This window comes from Primulina huaijiensis, chromosome 4, assembly GCF_012295235.1.
Source record: "Primulina huaijiensis isolate GDHJ02 chromosome 4, ASM1229523v2, whole genome shotgun sequence".
In the NCBI taxonomy this organism is placed as follows: domain Eukaryota; kingdom Viridiplantae; phylum Streptophyta; class Magnoliopsida; order Lamiales; family Gesneriaceae; genus Primulina; species Primulina huaijiensis.
In genome coordinates this window covers 4,620,463-4,643,350 of record NC_133309.1, presented here as the reverse complement: position 1 = coordinate 4,643,350, position 22,888 = coordinate 4,620,463, and the positions used below count along the sequence as shown (strand labels likewise).

The window sequence follows — 22,888 nt, the reverse complement described above, 5'->3', positions numbered from 1 at the left end:
ATAAACATAAAAATTGTACATTAATTAAATGTTTTATAATATAAATATATAGTTTTTGTTTTATTAAATGTTTAAATATGATATGTTTTATAATAAATTGTATAAAATATAAGTTGTTGTGTAATTACAAGTTTTTACTTTTTTTTACAGGTTCGATAGAACAAGAATAAACTTGGCGTTGTAAATGGGATTAAGATGATTCTTGGACCTGTAGAAAGTTGATTATAATATATACAATATTGTTGACAAGCATGAGATAAAAATACTCTCACAAATGAAATCAAATTGAGCAACAAATAAAGTTACCAAAGGAGTGGCAGTTTTACCATGCTCTAGTATTTTGACCATATCTCTCAAATTACTTGGTCAAATGGTTTGAAAAAAATACCACAACTAGACAACTCAATTATCCACATGTTTCTATTTATGAGAAGAAGCAAATTCGGAGAAGAAGATTTTCAAAAGTGATATGAAATATAATATAATATCTTGGAACACCAATGAAGACTTATGTGTAAAAAAATAATATTTTATTTGTGGTTGTCTCCCCAAATTTGGCTATAAATAGTGGTGCATTGTAATGTATTGAGATATCCCTCATTCTATGAACAAACCTTTGAGTTCATAATATTTTTCTCTATATTTTTCCTTTATTTTTCATTTAAATACAATTAGCATGTTAATTTCATATTCAAAGTTTTACACTTTAAATAATGAATAGCTAACTTCCTAAAGTTGAGATGATAAGGTGAAACTCTTGGCATGATAATAAGGTTATTAAAAGGTAAGAATCTATGTTTTATATTATTTAATCATTATTTATTGTTTATGTTATATTTATTTCTTTAAGCATTTTTATACCCTACTTATAAGTGGGAGTTTTGATTTATTGTTGCTATATGTTACACTAAATTCTTGGAACCATTTAAATGTTAGTTTGGTATTACCAACCATTTAAAGTGGATGCCTTGATTTATTATATATAAATATATTATAATATTAAATTCTTGGAACCATTTAAATGTTAGTTTGGTTTTACCAACCATTTAACTTGGATTCCTTGATTTATTATATATGAATATATCATAGTATTAATTTATTGGTACCATTTAAATGTTTGTTTGGTTTTACCAACCATTTAAAGTGGGAACCTTGATTTAGTGTTTACAAATATATATAGCACAATAAATACTTGACCACATTTATAAGTTTTGGTATATATTATATACTTATAAGATAATAATTTATAACATAATATAAATATGATTATTTAATATATTGGAACCATTTTATTAAGTGGATTTCAATATTGTTCGTTAATGTTAACTTTATTAAAATACCAAGAGTGGATCCTTTAATCTCAACTACTTAAATTAAAATTTGAACAATTAAAATTTACCCATTAAAGATTCAAACAATTAAAATTAAAAAGAAACAAAAACAAAAACAAAACAAAAAGACATTGTAGTGGACTTGTAATTACCTTAGCTTCCCTGTGGATACGATATCGGACTCACCGAATTATACTACTTGTGGACAACCTGCTCTTGGGAGTGCAACAATCAAAGTGACAACAAGTTTTTGGCGCCGTTGCCGGGGAAGTATAATTTAATTTCAAGTCTATTTAATTTTGTTTATAGTTTATTTTTCTTTATTTGAATTTTTATTGCTTTTGTGTGTTTTTATTCTTTTGCATTTGCATTTGCATGAGCATTTGGTCACGTACACTTAGTGGTCGACTCATTCGAAATAACCCTTTATTTTTACAAAACATGGCAGAAGAACCCATCCAAGAAAATGAAGATGAAATTCAATCTCAACATGATCATGATAGACGAAGAACACTTAGAGATCACATGAATCCTACACGTACTAGTGCACCTTCATGTCTAGTTTTTCCCCCCGATGCATCTCATTTCAATTTTAAGCCTGGTATTATCCAACTTTTACCCAATTTTCATGGCTTAGATTCTGAAAATCCATACATGCATTTACGAGAGTTTGAAGAAGTGTGCAACACATATAATGATCTAAATTGTAGCATGAACACCATTCGACTTAAGCTTTTTCCTTTTTCTTTAAAAGATAAAGCTAAAACTTGGCTACAAAATCTTAGATCGGGATCCATTCGAACTTGGGATGAATTGCAACAACAATTTTTGAAAAAGTTTTTTCCATCTCATAGAACAAATTCTTTCAAAAGGCAAATCATCACTTTCACTCAAAAACAAGGAGAAACTTTTTATCAGTGTTGGGATAGATATAAAGAATTGCTTAATCTTTGTCCACATCATGGTTTTGAAATTTGGAGAGTTGTTTCTCAATTTTATGAAGGCTTAACACCTAAAGATAGGCAAATGGTTGAATTTATGTGTAATGGAACATTTGAAGATAAAGATCCAAATGAGGCTATTGAGTATCTCGATTCATTAGCCGAAAATGCTCAAAATTGGGACACTATAGGTACAATCGAACCATCAAACAAGATTCAATCTCCTACATCTGGTGGAGGTATGTACACTCTCAAAGATGAACATGATCTTCAAGCTAGATTTACCTCTTTGGCAAGAAAAGTTGAGGTACTTGAATTGAAAAAAGATGGTCAATTAAAATCTGTTCAAGAAATTGCATGTCACATTTGTGATACAAGTGATCATTCTACAAAAGATTGTCCCACTTTGCCTTCTTTTAAAGAATGTCTCCATGAACAAGCCAATGTTTTAAACAATCTAAAAAGCCCAAATTTTGAACCATTTTCTCAAAGTTACAATCCAGGTTGGCGAAATCATCCAAATTTTAGTTGGAGGAATGATAATGCTGCACTATTTTCACAACCACATTTCCAAAATCAACAAAATTTTCAAAATTATGCACCTTATGTTCCTCCACCTAAAAGGAATTTGGAAGATATATTGAATTCTTTCATTGCAAAGCAAGAGTCTATCAATACTCAAACTGCTCAAACCATGATAGATTTGAAAGATACTCTTGCTAAATTTGCATGTGCACTTAATGTTCATGAAAAAGGTAAATTTCCTTCACAACCACAGCCTAATCCCAAGGATCATCATTCACAAACTGGAACTTCTGGAACTCAACCGATGGATCAGGTAAAATCTGTTATTACCCTTCGAAGTGGTAAGGTTGTGGAAAAATCCATTCTTGAACCTTGTGAAGATGATGATAAATCAACTCCAAAGGGTAAGGAAGTGGAACCCATAACTTGCGAAGAGGAGGTTCAACAGACAGTGTCACCACCATTCCCTCATGCATTGAAAAATACAAAAAAATCAAATTTGAATTCTGATATATATGATATTTTTAAACAAGTAAAAGTTAATATTCCTTTATTAGATGCAATAAAACAGGTACCATCATATGCCAAATTTTTGAAAGACTTGTGCACTGTGAAAAGAAAATTGAATGTGAAAAAGAAAGCATTTTTAGCCGAACAAGTAAGTGCAATCATTCAAAATAATAATGCTTTGAAATACAAAGACCCTGGTTGTCCTACTATTTCTTGTATTATTGGAGAACGAAAGATTAAAAAAGCCTTGCTTGACCTTGGAGCTAGTGTGAATTTACTTCCATATTCAGTTTATCAAGAACTCAATCTAGGCGAGTTAAAACCTACTTCGGTAACACTTTTACTTGCTGATAGATCTGTTAAAGTGCCAAGAGGTATGGTAGAAGACGTGTTGGTCCAAGTTGATAACTTTGTATATCCTGTCGATTTCATAGTTTTAGATACACAACCTATCGAAGCTTGTAATGCAATTCCTGTAATTTTAGGTCGTCCATTTTTAGCAACTTCTAATGCTCTTATAAATTGCAGAAATGGAATAATGAAGTTGTCATTTGGTAACATGACCTTGGAGCTTAATGTGTTTAATCTTTGTAAGCAACAACATGACAAAGGAGATGAAAGTGAAGATGAAAATCTTATTGAAACTCTTGTGGAAGAAAACATTCAAAAAAGGAGTACTCGTGATCAATTAGATATTTGTTCAATTGAAACTGTTAAAGAAAATATTGAAATTGATCTTGATGATTTTATCAGGTATCACTCGTTACAAGGATCAGAGAAAGAATTTGATGCAAAATATGAGAACAAAGAAGAACCACCCATATTGAAGTTAAAATCCTTGCCAGAAGAATTGAAGTATGCATTTCTTGGAGAAGATGAAACATATCCGGTGGTAATTTCTTCCAAACTAGCAAGTGATGAAGAAGGTAAATTAGTTGATATGCATAAAAGACATAAAAATGCAATTGGTTGGACACTAAAAGATCTCAAGGGCATTAATCCACTAATTTGCACTCACAAAATTCACTTAGAAGAAAATGCAAAAACATCTCAACAACCACAAAGGAGATTAAATCACACATGAAAGATGTTGTGAAAACTGAAGTTCTCAAACTACTTGATGTTGGGATTATCTACCCTATTTCTGATAGTAAGTGGGTAAGCCCAACACAAGTAGTTCTGAAAAAATCTGGCATCACAGTGATAAAAAATGAAAAAGGTGAATTGTTAACAAGTCGAGTTCCATCTAGTTGGCGGATGTGTATTGATTATAGAAAATTAAATGACGCCACTAGAAAAGATCATTTTCCATTACCATTTTTGGATCAAATTTTAGAAAGAGTAGCAGGTCATCCATACTATTGTTTTCTTGATGGATATTCAGGTTATTATCAAATTCCCATTGCATTCGAAGATCAAGATAAAACTACATTCACATGTCCTTTTGGAACATTTGCATTAAGAAGGATGCCATTTGGATTATGCAATGCCCCAACAACATTTCAAAGATGTATGCTAAGCATTTTTTGCGACATGGTTGAAAATTGTTTGGAAATTTTCATGAATGATTTAACTGTCTTTGGGAATACATTTGATAATTGTCTTGAAAATTTGGAAAAAGTTTTAAAAAGATGCGAGGAAAAGGTCTTATTTTAAATTGGAAAAATTGTCATTACATGATTACTTCTGGAATTGTTTTGGGACATGTTGTGTCATCTCATGGAATTGAAGTTGATAAATCAAAATTTGATGTCATTGCCAATTTACCCCCTCCAAAAACCATTAAAGAAATTCGCTCATTTTTGGGACATGCTGGATTTTATAGGATGGTAATAAAGGACTTTAGTTTAATCTCTAAACCCATTTGTAACCTCTTAACAAAAGACACTGCAATTGAGTGGACTCAAGAATGTCAAAATGCTTTGGATAAAATCATTCGACATTTAACATCAGCTCCTATCATGCAACCTCCTGATTGGTCTTTACCATTTGAAATCATGTACGATGCGAGTGATAATGCAGTCGGTGCAGTATTGGGTCAAAGAAGAAACGGTAAGCCTTATGTGATATAATATGCAAGTAGAACTTTAAACAATGCTCAAATGAATTACTCCACAACTGAAAAAGAACTACTTGCTGTAATATTTGCATTAGATAAATTTCGTTCTTATTTGATTGGATCAACGACTATTGTGTTTACTGATCATTCTGCTATTAGATATTTGTTGACCAAACAGGATGCAAAGCCACGACTGATACGATGGATTTTGTTGCTCCAAGAATTTGACATTGTGATCAAAGATAAAAAAGGAACCGAGAATGTCGTAGCCGATTATTTATCAAGACTAGTAACAGGATCATCTTGTGAAATGACACCAATTAACGATAATTTTCCTGATGAACATCTATTTTCAGTTACTACTACACCTTGGTTTGCTAACATAGTAAATTTTCTTGTGACAGGAAAAATGCCACCGCAATGGAGTTCTCAAGATAAAAGAAAATTTTTGAATGAGGTAAAAAACTTTTATTGGGATGATCCGTATCTGTTCAAGTATTGTCCGGATCAAATTTTTCGACGTTGCATACCCGACAATGAGGTAAGTAGTGTCATTAAATTTTGTCATTCAGAAGCATGCGGAGGACATTTTTCTTCAAAGAAAACAGCTGCAAAAATCTTGCAGTGTGGATTTTATTGGCCCACTTTGTTTAAAGACACCCACGAAATCTGCAAGATCTGTGAAAATTGTCAAAAATTGGGTGCGATTTCAAAAAGAAACATGATGCCTTTGAATCCTATTATTGAAATTGAAATCTTTGATTGTTGGGGAATAGATTTTATGGGACCTTTTCCACCGTGGTTTGGATACTTGTAAATTTTAGTTGCAGTTGATTGTGTTTCCAAATGGATAGAAGCAATTCCATGTCGAACAAATGATCATAAAATCGTCATCAAATTTTTAAAAGAAAATATTTTTAGTAGATTTGGAATTCCTCGAGCCATGATAAGTGATGGGGGAACTCACTTTGTTAATAAACCATTTGCTTCATTAATGAAAAAATATGGTATTACTCACAAAGTAACTACTCCTTATCATCCTCAAACAAATGGACAAGTTGAATTAGCTAATAGGGAGATAAAGCAAATTTTGGAAAAAATTGTTAACTCAAATAGAAAAGATTGGTCTCTGCGACTTAATGATGCACTTTGGGCATATCGAACAGCTTTTAAAACATCATTGAATATGTCTTCCTATAGGTTGGTTTAAGGAAAACATTGTCATTTGCCTGTGGAATTGGAACATAAAGCTTATTGGGCGATCAAAACTTTAAATTCAAGCATGGATGATGCCAACAAATTGCGTAAATTGCAACTTAATGAACTTGATGAACTCAGAAATGACGCGTATGAGAATTCAAGGATTTATAAAGCAAAAATCAAATCATTTCATTATAAAACAATTCTTAAAAAATCTTTTGAGATTGGTAAAAAAGTTTTACTTTATAATTCTCGACTTCACATATTCTCAGGAAAATTACGATCAAGATGAACAGGCCCATATGTTGTAAAGCATGTGTATACTTATGGAGCTGTGGATATTGAAAATTCTAAAAATGGTGATGTTTTTAAAGTAAATGGACAAAGGCTTAAACCATTTTTAAAAAATGAAACTTTTCAAGAAGAGTTTATTTCCCTTTCCGATCCTTGATTTTTTTTGTGTTGTATTTTATTTTGTTTGTTTTTATTTCAGGTTTCCTTAATCTTTTTATTTTCCCGTTTAAATGGCGGATAACGGTACTCCGTGACTCTCATAGTCGGTTTAATCAGTTTCCCATAATTGCTGATACAAAAATAAAAAAAATCATTTCTTTTCTTTTCAAAATGGATGAAATTCTCTCAAAAATTTGTAAATATTTTCCCTCTGTTTCTGATAATGTTCTAAGAAAAATTTATGTAGGAAGGTGTGAAAGATTGAGATTGCCAATGCAAAAAGGAATTCCAGAAGATATTCGTCTTGTAATAGAAGCTAAGGTCCGATTAGGAGGAGAAGTTCCCCAATCATTGCTCATTCGGTATTTGCCTGGATTAGGAAAAAGCACTTATGCGAAAAAACGAAGGGCCAAAAGTTTAGGGGCTTGTCATAAGTGTGCAAGATGGACTTGTGACAAACGATGCAGATCTTTAGGATGTGTTTCCAATAACAGAGAAGATAAAATTGGTTTCATTAAGAATGGGCTGAGTAAGGAGTCTTTAGATAACATCTTATTGACTCTTGAGACGCATTCTAGTGGACATGTGCATATTGAACTTCTCCGTTTATGAAAACAATTCCAAGATGAGCGTCATAGTCTTGGGAATCCGACTAAAAAAGACCCTGTTTGCCAATTTATAAGAAAATTGGATGAGAAACATATCATCGACTCATAGAAGGCGTTAAAGCCGTTTCTGGACGTAAAACCAGAGGAAAATTGTGAGCCACAATCACACTACTGTTTACATGCATGTGTGTCATTATTGTTTTTACTGTTTATTCGTTTTACAATTGTGACCCATAGTTTTGTCCTGATAACATATTACCCCTATAAAATCTATCATTTTTCTCTCTATTTTCGTAGAAAAAAAAAAGAAGAAAGTAAAAAAACATGGATGGAACCTCTGCAAAATCATTGAAAAATATTTGTGTATTTTGTGGGTCGAGTACTGTAAAAAATGAAGTGTTTGTAGAAGCAGCGAATAATCTTGGAAAGATATTGGCTGAGAGAAAATTCACTTGGTATATGGGGGAGGTAATATTAGGTTAATGAGATCTGTTTCAACATCTGCTCATCTTGGAGGTAGTCAGTTTTTGGGTATTATTCCTAGAGCTTTAGCTGAAGGAAATATTACAGGTGTTACGATTGGTGAGGAATTAAAAGTTTCTTCTATGTATGAAAGAATCACAAAAATGATTGAAAATTCTTATGCTTTTATCGCACTACCAGGTGGTTTTGGTACATTAGAAGAAAATTTTCACATTGGTTCTTGGGCACAACTTAATATCCATAATAAACATGTGAGCTTGTTGAATATCAATAATTATTATGACAATTTGTTGACATTTATTGATAAAGCTGTGGAACAGAATTTCATTTCAGAAAATTCACGAAGAATGCTCATCTCTGCTTCGACTGCCGACCAATTAATTGATGATTTGGAAGCTTTTGTTCATAAGCCTCATCCGATGATAACAAAGATCAATTGGTCGCAATCAAGCTATAAGAAAAGGAAGTTGGATCATTAATTCAAAAGTCGTGGATTGGTTTGCGTTTGTTTCAATTTGTTATCTTCAATAAAATTCCAGGTGATATCTCTTTCATTATGTACTCTTTATTAATAGTTATTTTGACGTTAGGGACAATGTCATATTCTGATTGGGGGAGAACAAACTTATAAAAAAAATTAAAAAAAAATTATTTTAAAAATAAATAAATAAAAAAATAAATATATATTATTTTAAAATAAAATCATGTTTATTGTTTGTATCTTAGTAATTTTTGCAAAAATATCATACATTACATGTTTAAAAGATTTAAATTAGAACATGCATTAATTTATTTAAGAATGTTTAAATTTTTATTTAAAAAAAAATTCAATTTTAATATTCTGATCAATAAAAAAATATGATTTATGAAATCTTTTGAGTGATTAACCATTTGATAAAATCAGGTATTAAAGTATATGGCCCAAGATATACCTTATAAGAGTGCCTAAAATTTTAAACTCACACATATTTTGTGAGTGAGTGGAGAGGACTGAGAAAACAGCTTTCGAGCCTTTATTGATCATGAGAGAGACTATCTATTGTTTAGATCTTGAGTTCTTATTTTGAGAAAAAAATTATATTTCCTGAAAAAAAAAGGAGAAAAATACAAAAAGAAAGATATTGAAGATCTATGTAATTTTTAAGTTATATGCTACGATTCATATATCTCTCATAAAAAAAAAGAAAGAAAGAGAGAAATTTATTGTACAAATTAAATAAATATGTGGTCAAGAAGCATAAACTTAGTCTGATTCCATGATGTTATGAAAAAAAAATATATATCAGGAAAAAATATATAATAAGAACAACTAGATTTTGAATCAATGGATTTCCTATCTTTTGATTAGTTTGGCTCGTTTGTCTGTCTGCATTCTGTAAACCATTTTTCTGAGCATTTATCTGTATTCCAACTCCATGAGAGAAATCGTTGCCATAAATTGAAACATTTATTAACCTGTGAGGATATGGAGTTGAGACTCTTACTAGGAATTTCTGAAGGCCGTGTACATTTAACTACCTGAAATAAGCTTTGAATTGATCATCTCAAATTATTTCATAAATTATAATTATGATGATCTTGATATAACTTTGACAGTTTTCAAATTTAATTTAAACACTTAGATAGTTTTGATTACATTTCTATTTAAATTAATCAATATGTTTTGTATTGCTATTAACGCTTAAATTGCTAGGGACTAGCAATAAGCTGGTTGGGAGGTGTGATAGACATAAAAATTGTACATTAATTAAATGTTTTATAATATAAATATATAGTTTTTGTTTTATTAAATGTTTAAATATTATATGTTTTATAATAAATTGTATAAAATATAAGTTGTTGTGTAATTACAAGTTTTTACTATTTTTTACAGGTTCGATAGAATAAGATTAAACTTGGCGTTGCAAATGAGATTAAGATGATTCTTGGACCTGTAGAAAGTTGATTATAATATATACAATATTGTTGACAAGCATGAGATAAAAATTCTCTCACAATTGGGATCAAATTAAGCAACAAATAAAGTTACCAAAGGAGTGGCAGTTTTACCATGCTCTAGTATTTTGATCATATCTCTCAAATTACTTGGTCAAATGGTTTGAAAAAAATACCACAACTAGACAACTCAATTATACACATGTTTCTTTTTATAAGAAGAAGCAAATTCGGAGAACAAGATTTTCAAAAGTGATGTTTAATATAATATAATATCTTGAAACACCAATGAAGACTTATGTGTAAAAAAATAATATTTTATTTGTGGTTGTCTGCCCAAATTTGGCTATAAATAAGGGTGCATTGTAATGTATTAAGATATCCCTCATTCTATGACTAAAACTTTGAGTTCATAATATTTTTCTATATTTTTCTTTTATTTCTTCATTTAAATACAATTAGCATGTTAATTTCATAGTCAAAGTTTTACACTTTGAATAATGAATATCTAACTTCCTAAAGTTGAGATGATAAGGTGAAACTCTTGGCATGATAATAAGGTTATTAAAAGGTAAGAATCTATGTTTTATATTATTTAATCATAATTTATTGTTTATGTTATATTTATTTCTTTAAGCATTTTTATACCCTACTTATAAGTGGGAGTTTTGATTTATTGTTGCTATATGTTACACTAAATTCTTGGAACCATTTAAATATTTGTTTGGTTTTACCAACCATTTAAAGTGGGAACCTTGATTTAGTGTTTACAAATATATATATAGCACAATAAATACTTGACCACATTTATAAGTTTTAATATGTATTATATACTAATAAGATAATAACTTATAACATAATATAAATATGATTATTTAATATATTGGAACCATTTTATTAAGTGGATTTCAATATTGTTCGTTAATGTTAACTTTATTAAAATAACAAGAGTGGATCCTTTAATCTCAACTACTTAAATTAAAATTTGAACAATTAAAATTTACCTATTAAAGATTCAAACAATTAAAATTAAAAAGAAAAAAAAACAAAAACAAAACAAAAAGACATTGTAGTGGACTTGTAATTACCTTAGCTTCCCTGTGGATACGATATCGGACTCACCGAATTATACTACTTGTGGACAACCTGCTCTTGGGAGTGCAACAATCAAAGTGACAACATTTATTAAATTGACCTAGGTGGATAATCAAGATCCCGAGCCACCCGAATCTCCTTACCTGGCATGATCTCCACCACCTCTTGTTTAACCTCTGCTACAAACTGGACCTCCCCCTTCTCGACTACCCTCTCCATCTCCTCCTTACCTCGTATTTTCTTCCCCTCCTTCCTGGTCTTCTTCTGGTCCCTTCATACCACTTCTACATAACATTTCCGGGAAGAAGGTTGATTGCCCCGAACTTCACCCACTTGGCTTCCCACTGTCTTCTTATGGTAGGTGGATGCTACGGCCCTCAACTCATTCATGTCCGACCGCCCCAAGATGATATTATATGACAACGGGGCATCCACCACATTGAAAGTGATCATAACGGTCTTCTTCAACTCCCTAGTACCCAAAGTCAAGGGTAGGATAATCTCACTTTCCGGATAAATAGAAGGGCCCGTAAAGCCAAAAAGTGATGTTTCCACCGTCTCCAATTGATACCCCTTCAAATCCATTTGAACAAGGGCTTCCTAGAACATAACGTTCACCGAGCTGACCGAATCAACGAAAACCCTCATAATATCATAATTTTCTACCCTAGCTTGAATTACCAGGGCATCATTGTGGGGAAGATTAACGCCCTTAAGATCCTTCGGGCCAAAACTGATAAGTGCTTCACTCCTCCTCACTCCTTCCACCTCCATGCACTCTCTTCTGCTCTTCGACTTCCGAGCCCTATTGGAGTCACCGTCAGTAGAACCTCCAGATATCATTTTTATCGCCCCCAAGACAGGGGGCGAGGACTTCATCCTCTCGGGCTCCAGATTTCTTATCTCCCTCGAGTCACTTCTTGAATCTTCCCTGACACTAGGTTTTGATTAACGAGCTGCCCAAGGCGGCAATCTCGGCTTATTGCTTGCCTGATTATGTCCCTGGACAGCTGGTGGGACATAATCTCTCTTCATCATTTTGCAATCCTATGTGTTGTGGTAACACACTTTGTGAAGGGTACAAAATCGCTTCTTCTCAGGCCTGGTAAATTGCTGAGAAGAAGGTACATCCCTGCTACACTCTAGAACATCAGGGTCCCGGGCAATTTCAATGGCAAATGATGAGAAAAATGCACCGGGTTACCTCTCATCTGTCCTCTCTCCTCGGGTCTAGATGCCCGATCTCCTCTCTCTTCTATTTCTACGCCTCCAACATATTAATGTACTTTTCTGCCCAGGCTAGCAGATCTTCAAAATCCCCGGGCGTCTTCTTCGTCAGTGATCGAAAAAATTCAACATCCCTCAGCCCCTAGGTGAATGCAGTAGTCTTGGTATCGGGGGCACATGAAGGGACATCCAAAGCTACTCTGTTGAATCTTCGGATATAAGCCCTCAGACTCTCTTCCGGGCTTTGCTTGACTTCAAAAAGACTAAATGCAGTCTTTTTGTACTTCTTGCTGTTACTAAAATGATGTAAAAACACTTTCTGGAAATCCTCAGAAGAGTGTATACTCTGAGGGGCCAATCCTTCAAACCATCCATGAGCTGAATCAACCAAAGTAGTCAAGAAGACTTTGCACTTGATCCTATCAGCATAACAGTGCAACATGGCCATGTTCTCAAATCTGGCCAAATGCTCTTCCGGATCTGCGCTGCCATCGTAATCCTTGATTTTGGCAGACTTAAAGTTTTTGGGAAGAGGTTCCCGGACAATAATATCAGCGAACATGCATCCTTTGACAATTACCCGAGAATGAATCTGGCCATCCATCTGCCCTTCCAAAACTCTCATCTTTTACCTCAACTCCTCCAATTTCTCGGCAACAGTAGGAGACTTTGAACCGGCACTGGATTCTCTTTATTCCATCCTTGCTTCTTCCTCCCCTACCTCCTCTTCTTTCTTCTACTATCCTCCCGGCCGTATAGCATGATAAGAAGGGTCTCTTCGAGCTACAGCTTTTCTACAGCATCGGATATAATCCGAGCCAACTCCTCCGGGTATAAAGTGATAACAGGTGGAGGTCCTATGGGTGGAAGACCACCTTGTCCTGAGATAAGTGCATCATCTCCAGAATCCCGTGAAGTATCTTGATTTGTTCTTCTAATGGGATCCAAATCAACGTCTTGAGCTCAATTTCCCGTAGACGGCGCCAATGATGATATCTGGATGAATCGGATGAGCTGGGTGCAATCCACCAGATGATGATGAAATTTTATTTAGGAAAATGATCAAGGAGATATGTCTTATGGTGAAGGTATATCTCTGTTTAATACGGCTGCAATCTCGACCTGCAAACAAGAAAATGAACTCGTGAATGGGCACCAAAGGGGTGTCCAGCGTAGCCACTCCGATATCTAAGTCAGCAGGTGACGAAGAAGGCTAAAAGCTGTATATGTGTGTGAATATACGTGAAATGATTAAGAATTAAGAATTCCAGAATCTTTCAATGGAGAAGTATACCTACTATTTATAGGAGGAAATCCTATGATTACCTAGTTTTCAGTACCCACCTGCTAAGTATGGTAAGGCGGCTGCCCATACCTTGCTTCTGATGACTTCTTTGACACGCCAAACCCCTGTAGTTCTGACGAAAATGATTGTCAAGCATAAGGTAGCCCATACTGATACACTCGAGTGAGGTGCGTTTTTCGAGGTCGCCCAGGTAGAGAGTTTTCGGGAGCTTGCATGAGAGCCCGGGGGTCTGGTAACCTGGGTAGAAGATGTCCCGCGCATTCACCAGTCCGGCTTTTGAGGAAATCATCCTGCATATTGACTATGATTTGGGCTATCAATATAATATCCCGGGTCAACCATGACCCGGGCTCTTATGGGGGTATCACCAAAGCTAGTGGTAGTAGGCATGTTTGATATGTCTGATAATAATTCACTCACAACTTGCAAATCCTGTCTAAAAGGAAAGATGACCAAAATTCCCTTTAAAGGACCACGAAGAACAAGCCAAAAGATTATTGGATTTGATCCATACTGATGTGTGTGGTCCGATTAGCATCACCACTAAGCATGGACGTGCCTACTTCATCACCTTTACCGATGATTTTTCGAGATATGGGTATGTGTATTTGATGAAATACAAATCTGAAACCTTCGAAAGGTTCAAAGAATTCAAAAGAGAAGTAGAGAAACAGTTGGGAAGAAGCATCAAGTCACTTCGATCGGATCGAGGTGGTGAATACTTGAGTGCTGAGTTCCAAGAGTATCTTAGGGAGAATGAGATTATCTCACAGTGGACACCGTCTGCGACACCGCAGTTGAATGGTGTTTCAGAGCATCGTAACCGGACTTTGATGGACATGATTCGGTCTATGATGGGGTTCACGGATTTGCCGTCATCCTTTTGGGGATATGCGCTTGAGACAGCGGCACTGTTTTTGAACAATTTCCATTCAAAGGAAGTTGATAAGACACCATATGAGATATGGATGGGTAAGCCTCCTAAATATTCTTATCTTAGAATACGGGGATTCCCTGGTTATGTGAAGCAGGCAGTGGGAGATAAATTGGGTATTCTATCCATTTTATGTTACTTTTTGGGATATCCAAGGATTTCAGATGGATATTATTTCTATCATCCGCAAGAAACAAAGGTGTTTGTTTCTAGGAATGCAACCTTTTTGGAAAAGAAATTTCTATTAGATAGAGAAAGGGAGATGATAGAACTCGAAGAGGTTCGAAAGACACCCACAATTGTGTAACCCACACCCGAAGAGCCAAGAGAGGAGATACAAGCTCCTAGAAGATCCGAGAGAGTCTCGAGAATACTTATGAGGTATGGTCTGCTTCTTGAAGAGGGCCGTGATGAGCCTAACCATGGATGTGATCCGATGACCTTCAAGGATGCGTTATCTGATGTCGATTCATCCAAGTGGCTTGAACCTATGGAATCTGAGATGAATTCCATGCATTCGAACCAAGTTTGGAATCTTGTATATCCACCTGAAGGAACTGTTCCCATAGGGTGTAACTAGATTTACAAGAGGAAACTTAGGGCGGATGAGAAGGTATTGACTTTCAAGGCACAATTGGTAGCAAAAGGCTATAATCAACGACAAGTAGATGACTTTGAGGAAACATTTTCTCCAGTTGTAATGTTCGAGTCTATAAAGATATTGCTAGCCATAGCTGCATGGTATTACTATGAGATATGGTAGATGGATGTGAAGACATCATTTCTTAATGGAGATATTAAGGAAGAGATTTACATGTGTGGGGCCCTTAGCTCCTAATCGTTATTACAACACAATCTGATTAGGGTTAATTAATCACAGCGGAAAACGAGTTTAAAATTTCTGTACAATGAGCCCAAAATATGCTATTTGAATACTAAAAATAGTATTTCATCTCACAACATAAAACATGCCCACACATATTCAAAACAACTCATACAACAACAAATCATATCCTCGAGAAATACCCCGGTATATAGATACATATACATATATACTGGGAAACAACCACTAAACCTCAAATCAAACTATGACTCCCTCCAGAAGCACCCTCTCCGATCTTCTGATATCCTGGAGTACCTGTCATTGTCAACATACAAAGACAACAACAGCCCCATCTGGGGTGAGCAAAGCTCAGTCTGAAGCAACCACAATATATACCACAGATATCTAAACAATGATATATGATATGCAATGCATGTATGTCGTGGAGGTATCAGGTCAAATGCCCATCCACTGAGCACATGTCAGAGTCAATCGAATCGCTATCAAATCAATGCTCGAGCTGGCACACCGGCCTCAATCAGGGATAATCGTATGATAGCGTCGACAAAGCGCCATCAAATCTCAAATCTCAATCAATGATCGGGACCACAAATGACTATGTTTTAAGGGTCATGTAATACCAAACATAGCATTGCGTTCACAAACCCCAGAATCAAATCAAATCATATCAGGGTATCCAAGGATCATAGCTCAACGTGCATGTCATGTATGCCACATAAACTCAACAAATAAGGCATATAGACATGTATCTCAATCCAATCAATCAAACATATATCATATAATACAGATACCTGTCGTATGTTACCCGGTCGCAACATACCTCAATTCTTCGTTCCAGTCGATGTAGCTTTAAGATTTCAGTATAGAAACTCTATCTACATCAATAACACATTCTTTTCAATCCATAATTTCATTCAATATCAACAATAGATGTTTCAAATATCTTTTGAAACTTTAAAATTCAAATCATAGTATAATTCAATTCCGACTTCAAAACTTAGCTTCTTGTCGGTTATTCTACCGCATATATTTATCAGAATTAATAATAAATGATAAATAATTCTCCAATCTCAATCCAATAATTAAAATTCCCTAATTATAATAAATTAGGAATAATTCAAAATAACATCACTATAATCTTCTCTACTTCGTTAAAATCATAAACTATTCAACAATCTTCAATTTATGTATGATTTAACAATTTATCGGATTTATTCCAAAAATCAACGAATTTCAAACATCACCAAAAATATAAAATTTATACCTCAAATCGAAGACCTCGTGTCAACGATCCCAGAACTGAAGTCGGATCGTCGATTGGATAAACCGATAAGTCGCAAGATCGAAAAGAAAATCAAAATCTTTATTTCTCTCCACCTCTCCCTCACTGTCAAATTATCAGAATTCCACCAACTCACGTTATTTATTTATTTTTTTTAATTTTTTTTAAAATTTTTTTAATATTATATTATTTACGAAATTGCCATACTTGTCATCATATAATTACGAAAATGCCATCAGATAATTACGAAAATACCATCGAATAATTACGAAAATGCCATCAAATTTAAATAAGTATTTTTCAACTTAATTACGAAATTACCATTGACATTTTAACATCAGTATATCATTTTGGACCGATCAAACGATTCAATTTTCCAAAACTCAAAACATGAAACTTCTATATCTTTGAGTTTTCTACGTCATATCCAAATCTCAAATCATTTGAACTTCATATGAAAATGATATGTCACTATTTACCATTTTGCCCTTAAAATTAATTCATTATTTTTCAACCTATCTACGAAAATGACATCAAAATAAATTGAATATTTTTCAACTTATTTACCAAAATGCCATCAAAGCTATTTTATCAGTGTTTAGTCTCGGGGTCTCACATTTCTCCCCCACTTAAAAGATTTCGTCCTCGAAATCTCAAAGATCTCTATATACATAACATTGACAAACATATAATACGTCATCACTTATAGTACATATCAAAACTAAAATCAGTAAACGGATCAGTATATATTGAATACAATGGAACGGTTGGAATAGCATCGAATAAATGCGGATATGACTCTCGCATCTTGCTTTCCAACTCCCATGTCGATTCCTCTACACCATGTCGTGTCCATTGTACTCGAACAAGCGGGATCGATTTATTACGCAATACTTTCTCCTTTCGATCCATAATGCAAACAGGTTGTTAAACATAGGAAAGAGAAGGATCAAGTTCAACCTCATCAGGTGCAAGTACATGCGATGGATTGGGTTCATACTTTCTTAACATAGAAACATGAAATACATCATGAATGGCAGATAAAGGAGACTGTTTGGTTAAGGAATTTCATCCCAGAGTTGGCCGTCATTCCTAATGGAGTTGCTCCAGTCCCGGTGTTTTGTGACAACAGGGGAGCCATTGCTCAGACGAAGGAGCCAAGGTCTCATCAGAAATGCTAACATGTATTAATAAAGTACCACATCCTCCGAGAGATTGTGGAAAGAAGAGAAGTGTCGATTTAAAAAGTCGGCTCTGTAGATAATGTTGTTGATCCACTAGCTAAGCCTTTACCTAGACCATTATTCGAGAATCATAGATGGGTTTGAAGCATATGGGTAGTTGGCTCTAGTGCAAGTGGGAGATTATTAGAGTAGGTGTCCGTCGAGCCAAGTGTTGGCCGAGGGTTCACATTGAAACTCTTTGTATAAAAAGTCTTTATTTTAATTATATTTGAAATTATTGTTTTGGCACATCTTTATCTTTATGCACATGCTAGTTGCATAGATAAAGTCCTTGAAAATATAAATAGTAGAAAGAATATGAGATGCTCATATGATTAGTATCATGAAACTCATATTAGGAATACTGTATATTCTAAACAGTTCCTAGTCGATTCAGCCACCGTTAAGAAGGATAAAGGCCGCTCGAGTTTGAGATTAGTATTTGCAAATTGAGTACCATGTTTTATTGGTAGGGGACATTGTGATGTCCGAGCATGCAGATAGGTGCTCCTTGTAGAGTGCACTAGACAACCCTCCATAAAGGACTTTTCAATTGGTTCTCACTTATCGAGTGGAAACGTCCTAGTTTATGGTTATTTACCATTAGTCCTTATAACCCGGGACAACATTGAGACTTTATATGCTTGCATTACACTTTGACTTGTTTATCGACTCTTATGGGGTCATCAGGTGGCAAGGTTAGGTGTTTTGTCGAAACATATAGGAGTCTATGCATTGTAGTCGGGGATTCACCGCTTACCTTCGGGTATAGATATCCTATGTGATCTCATGGGTATGTAGTTTGAAATCTCAGATCAGAGTGTTGGTGGTAATTAAGAAATGGGTTTCTTAGATTATACCATCGATGCAACTCCGACATGACACATAGTATCGATTCTTTGACAACTCTTGATATACCAATGCTTGTCCAATCGGTCGGGATATATGAGATGAAGGGACCGTACTGTACGCTAACCATAATGGCATGGTTCTTGTAGGCACTATCATTTGATACCTAGGGAATCATGTAAGCGATGCTGCTAGGAGTTTAATATGATTGGTTGGGTATTATCAGACTTGAGTTATGACGTTCTTATTATCAAGAGGTTGATAATTAAGAATGTAGCAACCGGAGTATGCTCGAATAAGGTAGTCCCGAATCACATTGAGATGTGAACCCAGTGCTAGTTGTATCATTGAACAATTGAGGGTCACACAAGTGCTAAATTTCTAGATCCTGTTGAGAAGAAAAATATTTCAATGAAGAAAAATACAATTATGACCTCTATAAGAGGATTGGAAGTATTCATAAATTAAAAGATAGCTCAAATAAATAATGTATTTGAAAATTGTGAATTTCATAAACATTATTTTGGACTAAAATAAATTAATTCAAGTGTTGAATTAATTAAACACTAATGGACCTAGTAGAGTCCAAATAATTAAATTAATTCAAGTGTTGAATTAATTAAATAGCATTGGGTCTTCTAGTGCCCAATTGGAAATACTTATTCAACTAGTGGGCTTGAATAAATTCAAGCAAAGTTTAATTGGTCTCAAATGTGTTTCAGATATTTAAATAAAAGTCCATGTGCTTTGTAATTGTTACAAGCACAAATAAAATGCATGCAAGGGAGGTGAAGAGTTGCGAGGAAATTTTATCAATAAACAAGGCATGGAATGCACATAAACTTTTAAATTTTTCAAGCACCAAGAAAATTCTTCTCTCTCCTCCTAACCCCCATGGCTGAAATTTTTCACTAAAAATCCTCACATTTTGCTTCTTCGTTTTATTGAAAAAGCATACACTTCTCAATGAAAAATACTCTACCTTTCTAGTGCAAGTGTAGAGTGGATCTTCCTTGTTGGTGGTGGACCTAATTTGGAGGAAATGATTCATTTGAGCAAGGAGTGCTCTTGGAAGCTTGTAGATTGTCTACCCTCAAGAGCTAAATTGTTTACCACTTAGTTGGAGCCAAAAACATCAATCCTTGTGATTGATAGGTCGAATTTATAAACACACTCTTCATGACATTTGTTTGTTTTGTTATTTTCTACACAATATAGTGAGGTGCTCGGTTTTTTTATGGTAAAACTATTTTTGAAATTCCGTTGCGCATCCGAGCACTGTAACCGATCCCATTTCAAAACGTACCTAAACGAAATATTTTTCGAGAGTGTTATTGGGCTTTACGGGTTAATATCATTGTTTAATGGGCCTAAAACGATTTTAATCCCTTTTTAAAATAAAGGCCCATTTACACATTTTATTATGATTTAAACACATCATTAGAAAACCCTAAACTTATTCTAAACCCTCGGCCGCTGTAATGCCCGAGATTTTATTTTGTTAATCCGAATTTATTAATTGATGAATTGACGTGATTTTAGACGGAAAGAAACAGACCGGGGAAAAACAAGATAAAACATGAGATATGTGCGAGAAGCAAATGCCGAGGAAAAAGACCTCGCGCATATGCGCGAAGAGAGGGCGCGCATATACGCGAGCTGGTGGACTTGAATTATGCCGAGACAGTAGGTCTCGAGCATATGCGCGAGAAGAGGGCGCGCATATGGGCGAGCAAAAGAATTCTGATCCGCAGAGACCAGTAGGTCTCGCGCATATGCACGAGACTTGCAGCACAAAGAATAAGCCACTTGGTCTTGGCATGCATGATATANCCTCCTCAGCAATTCCCAAGTTGCATCAATTCTTAGATTTGTGATTGTACGAATCTGGTTATCAGAATTTCGATCCGTGCATAGTTTTGTGATCCTCTCTTCGAGAACTTCAAGAAGATGTAAGTTTTCTTCATTTTCAGCATGATTTGAAATTTATGAATGGAAGGAATCATGATTTGAGCTATATTAGGTGTTCTGGCGATATTAGACATCGTAAAATCGAAAACAGATCAAAGACCGGATATCGTATGAAATTGTTATGATTTTTCAGATTTGATTTGATTGAGATTATACAGATTTGGTATCATATTGTTTTTATTGATTGATTATGAGTTGTTGAGATTGGCCGTCTGTTATTTATATCGTCGGTGTATCGAGATTGTGATGTTATGCCGTTAAAATAGACTTAGATTGAGTTATGATTATATCTGGTATTGATTGGTGTATCTGTTGATATTGTTTTCCTCGAATATGTCATTCCAGATTGATATTGAAGATTCAAAGACAGAACAGAGCCAAAACCCCAACGAAGGAAAGGTATAAATCAATGTTAAATCGGAAAGATATGAATCGAGTTAGATTCGACTTGAGTTTTCCAAAAACCACGTACTTTATTTTATTGCATTGATGTTTGCAATTCATAAGATTGATATGCTTAGTCTATTGATTTATAGCAGAGCATGTATTGAGTCTTGGGCAGATGTGCCTAGTCATTGGCAGAGGTGCCAAGTCTTCGGCAGATATGCCAAGACACTGGATGTTTGGTATACATCGATGTGCTTAGGAGTAGATCGTCTTCTATTGCAGATATTCGATGTTTAGTTATATTGATGTGCTTAGGAGTAGATCGTCTCCTATTGCAGAGATTTGATATAACGTGCCAACGTCCGAGAATCGGGATCCCTATACTAGATCAGAGTCAAGTAAGAGATTTAGAGTTATTGAGTTTGAGTTACAGTTTATCTAGATTTATGTTTCACATATTGTGTTACATGTTATTTGATAACTATTTATGCTTTCTTATATGCTTTTATATGAAATGCATGTATACTTGGTTTATACTAGGAATTATATTCTCACCGGAGTTATCCGGCTGTTATTGTGTCTGTATGTGTGCATGACAACAGGTGGGACAGGATCAGGATCGAGAAAAGGATGAGAGATCAAGATTAGCGTGGAGATCCAGGCCCAGAAGTAGATTTGGTTTCAACACTTGAGACGTAGTGGTTAAACCCTAGTTTGATGTAAATGTATTTTGTACAAGACTTGTACTTTTCATTTTAATGGTTATATCAGATTGATTATGATATGTTCCGTACTTGTATAAAAAAAAAATTTTAGACCCAGCTCATTTAATTGACCCAATTATTCCCAAAAATGATTAAGAAATGAATTAGCGTCCGGGTCCCTACAGCCGCCCCATCCCTCTCATCACCAGTAGCTTTCATTCAAAATACATCAGCCACTTGAAAATCCTCCAAGGTTTCGAGAAAACTCCTTCCCGCTTCTTCGGTTCAAGTTCTACGAGTATATCTCAAGGTTTTCAAGCGTAATAACGCAAAGGCACGCCATAAAACATTTCTTTCTCATCATTCACGTTATTTTATGATGATATGTGTGGGCCCGTTAGTTCCTAATCGTTATTACAACATAATTTGATTAGGGTTAATTAATTACAGCGGAAAACGAGTTTAAAATTTCTTTACAATGAGCCCAAAATATATTATTTGAATACTAAAAATAGTATTTCATCTCACATCATAAAATCTGCCCACACATAATCAAAACAACTTATGCAACAATAAATCATATCCTCGGGACATGCCCTGGTATATAGATACATATATATATACTGGGATAAACAACTAAACCTCAACTCAAACTGTGACTCCCTCCAGAAGTACCCTCTCCGGTCTCTTGATATCCTGGAGTACCGACCATTGTCCACACACAAAGACAACAACAGCCCCCCTTGGGGATGAGCAAAGCTCCGTATGGAACAACCAATCATATATACCACAGATATCTAAACAATGATATATGGGATGCAATGCAAGTATGTCGTGGAGGTATCGGGTCAAATGCCCATCCACTGAGCACCTGTCAGAATCAAACGAAACGCTATCAAATCAATGCTCGAGCTGGCACACCGGCCTCAATAAGGGATACTCGTATGATAGCGTCGAAAAAGCGCCATCAAATCCCAAATCTCATATCCAATCATCGGGGCCACAATTGTCTATGCTTTAC

The 22,888-nt window shown here is 34.7% G+C and overlaps 1 long non-coding RNA gene across 1 annotated transcript in view; it reads right to left on the bottom strand.

Annotated features, from left to right (window-relative positions):
- The window catches only part of LOC140975912 (uncharacterized), a 39,418-nt gene extending 22,593 nt beyond the window's left edge, over positions 1-16,825 (bottom strand). The window contains exon 1 of the long non-coding RNA XR_012175068.1: positions 16,716-16,825. This is a non-coding gene — a long non-coding RNA (uncharacterized lncRNA). The remainder of the gene's footprint in view (positions 1-16,715) is intronic.
- Positions 16,826-22,888: the final 6,063 nt, after the last annotated feature.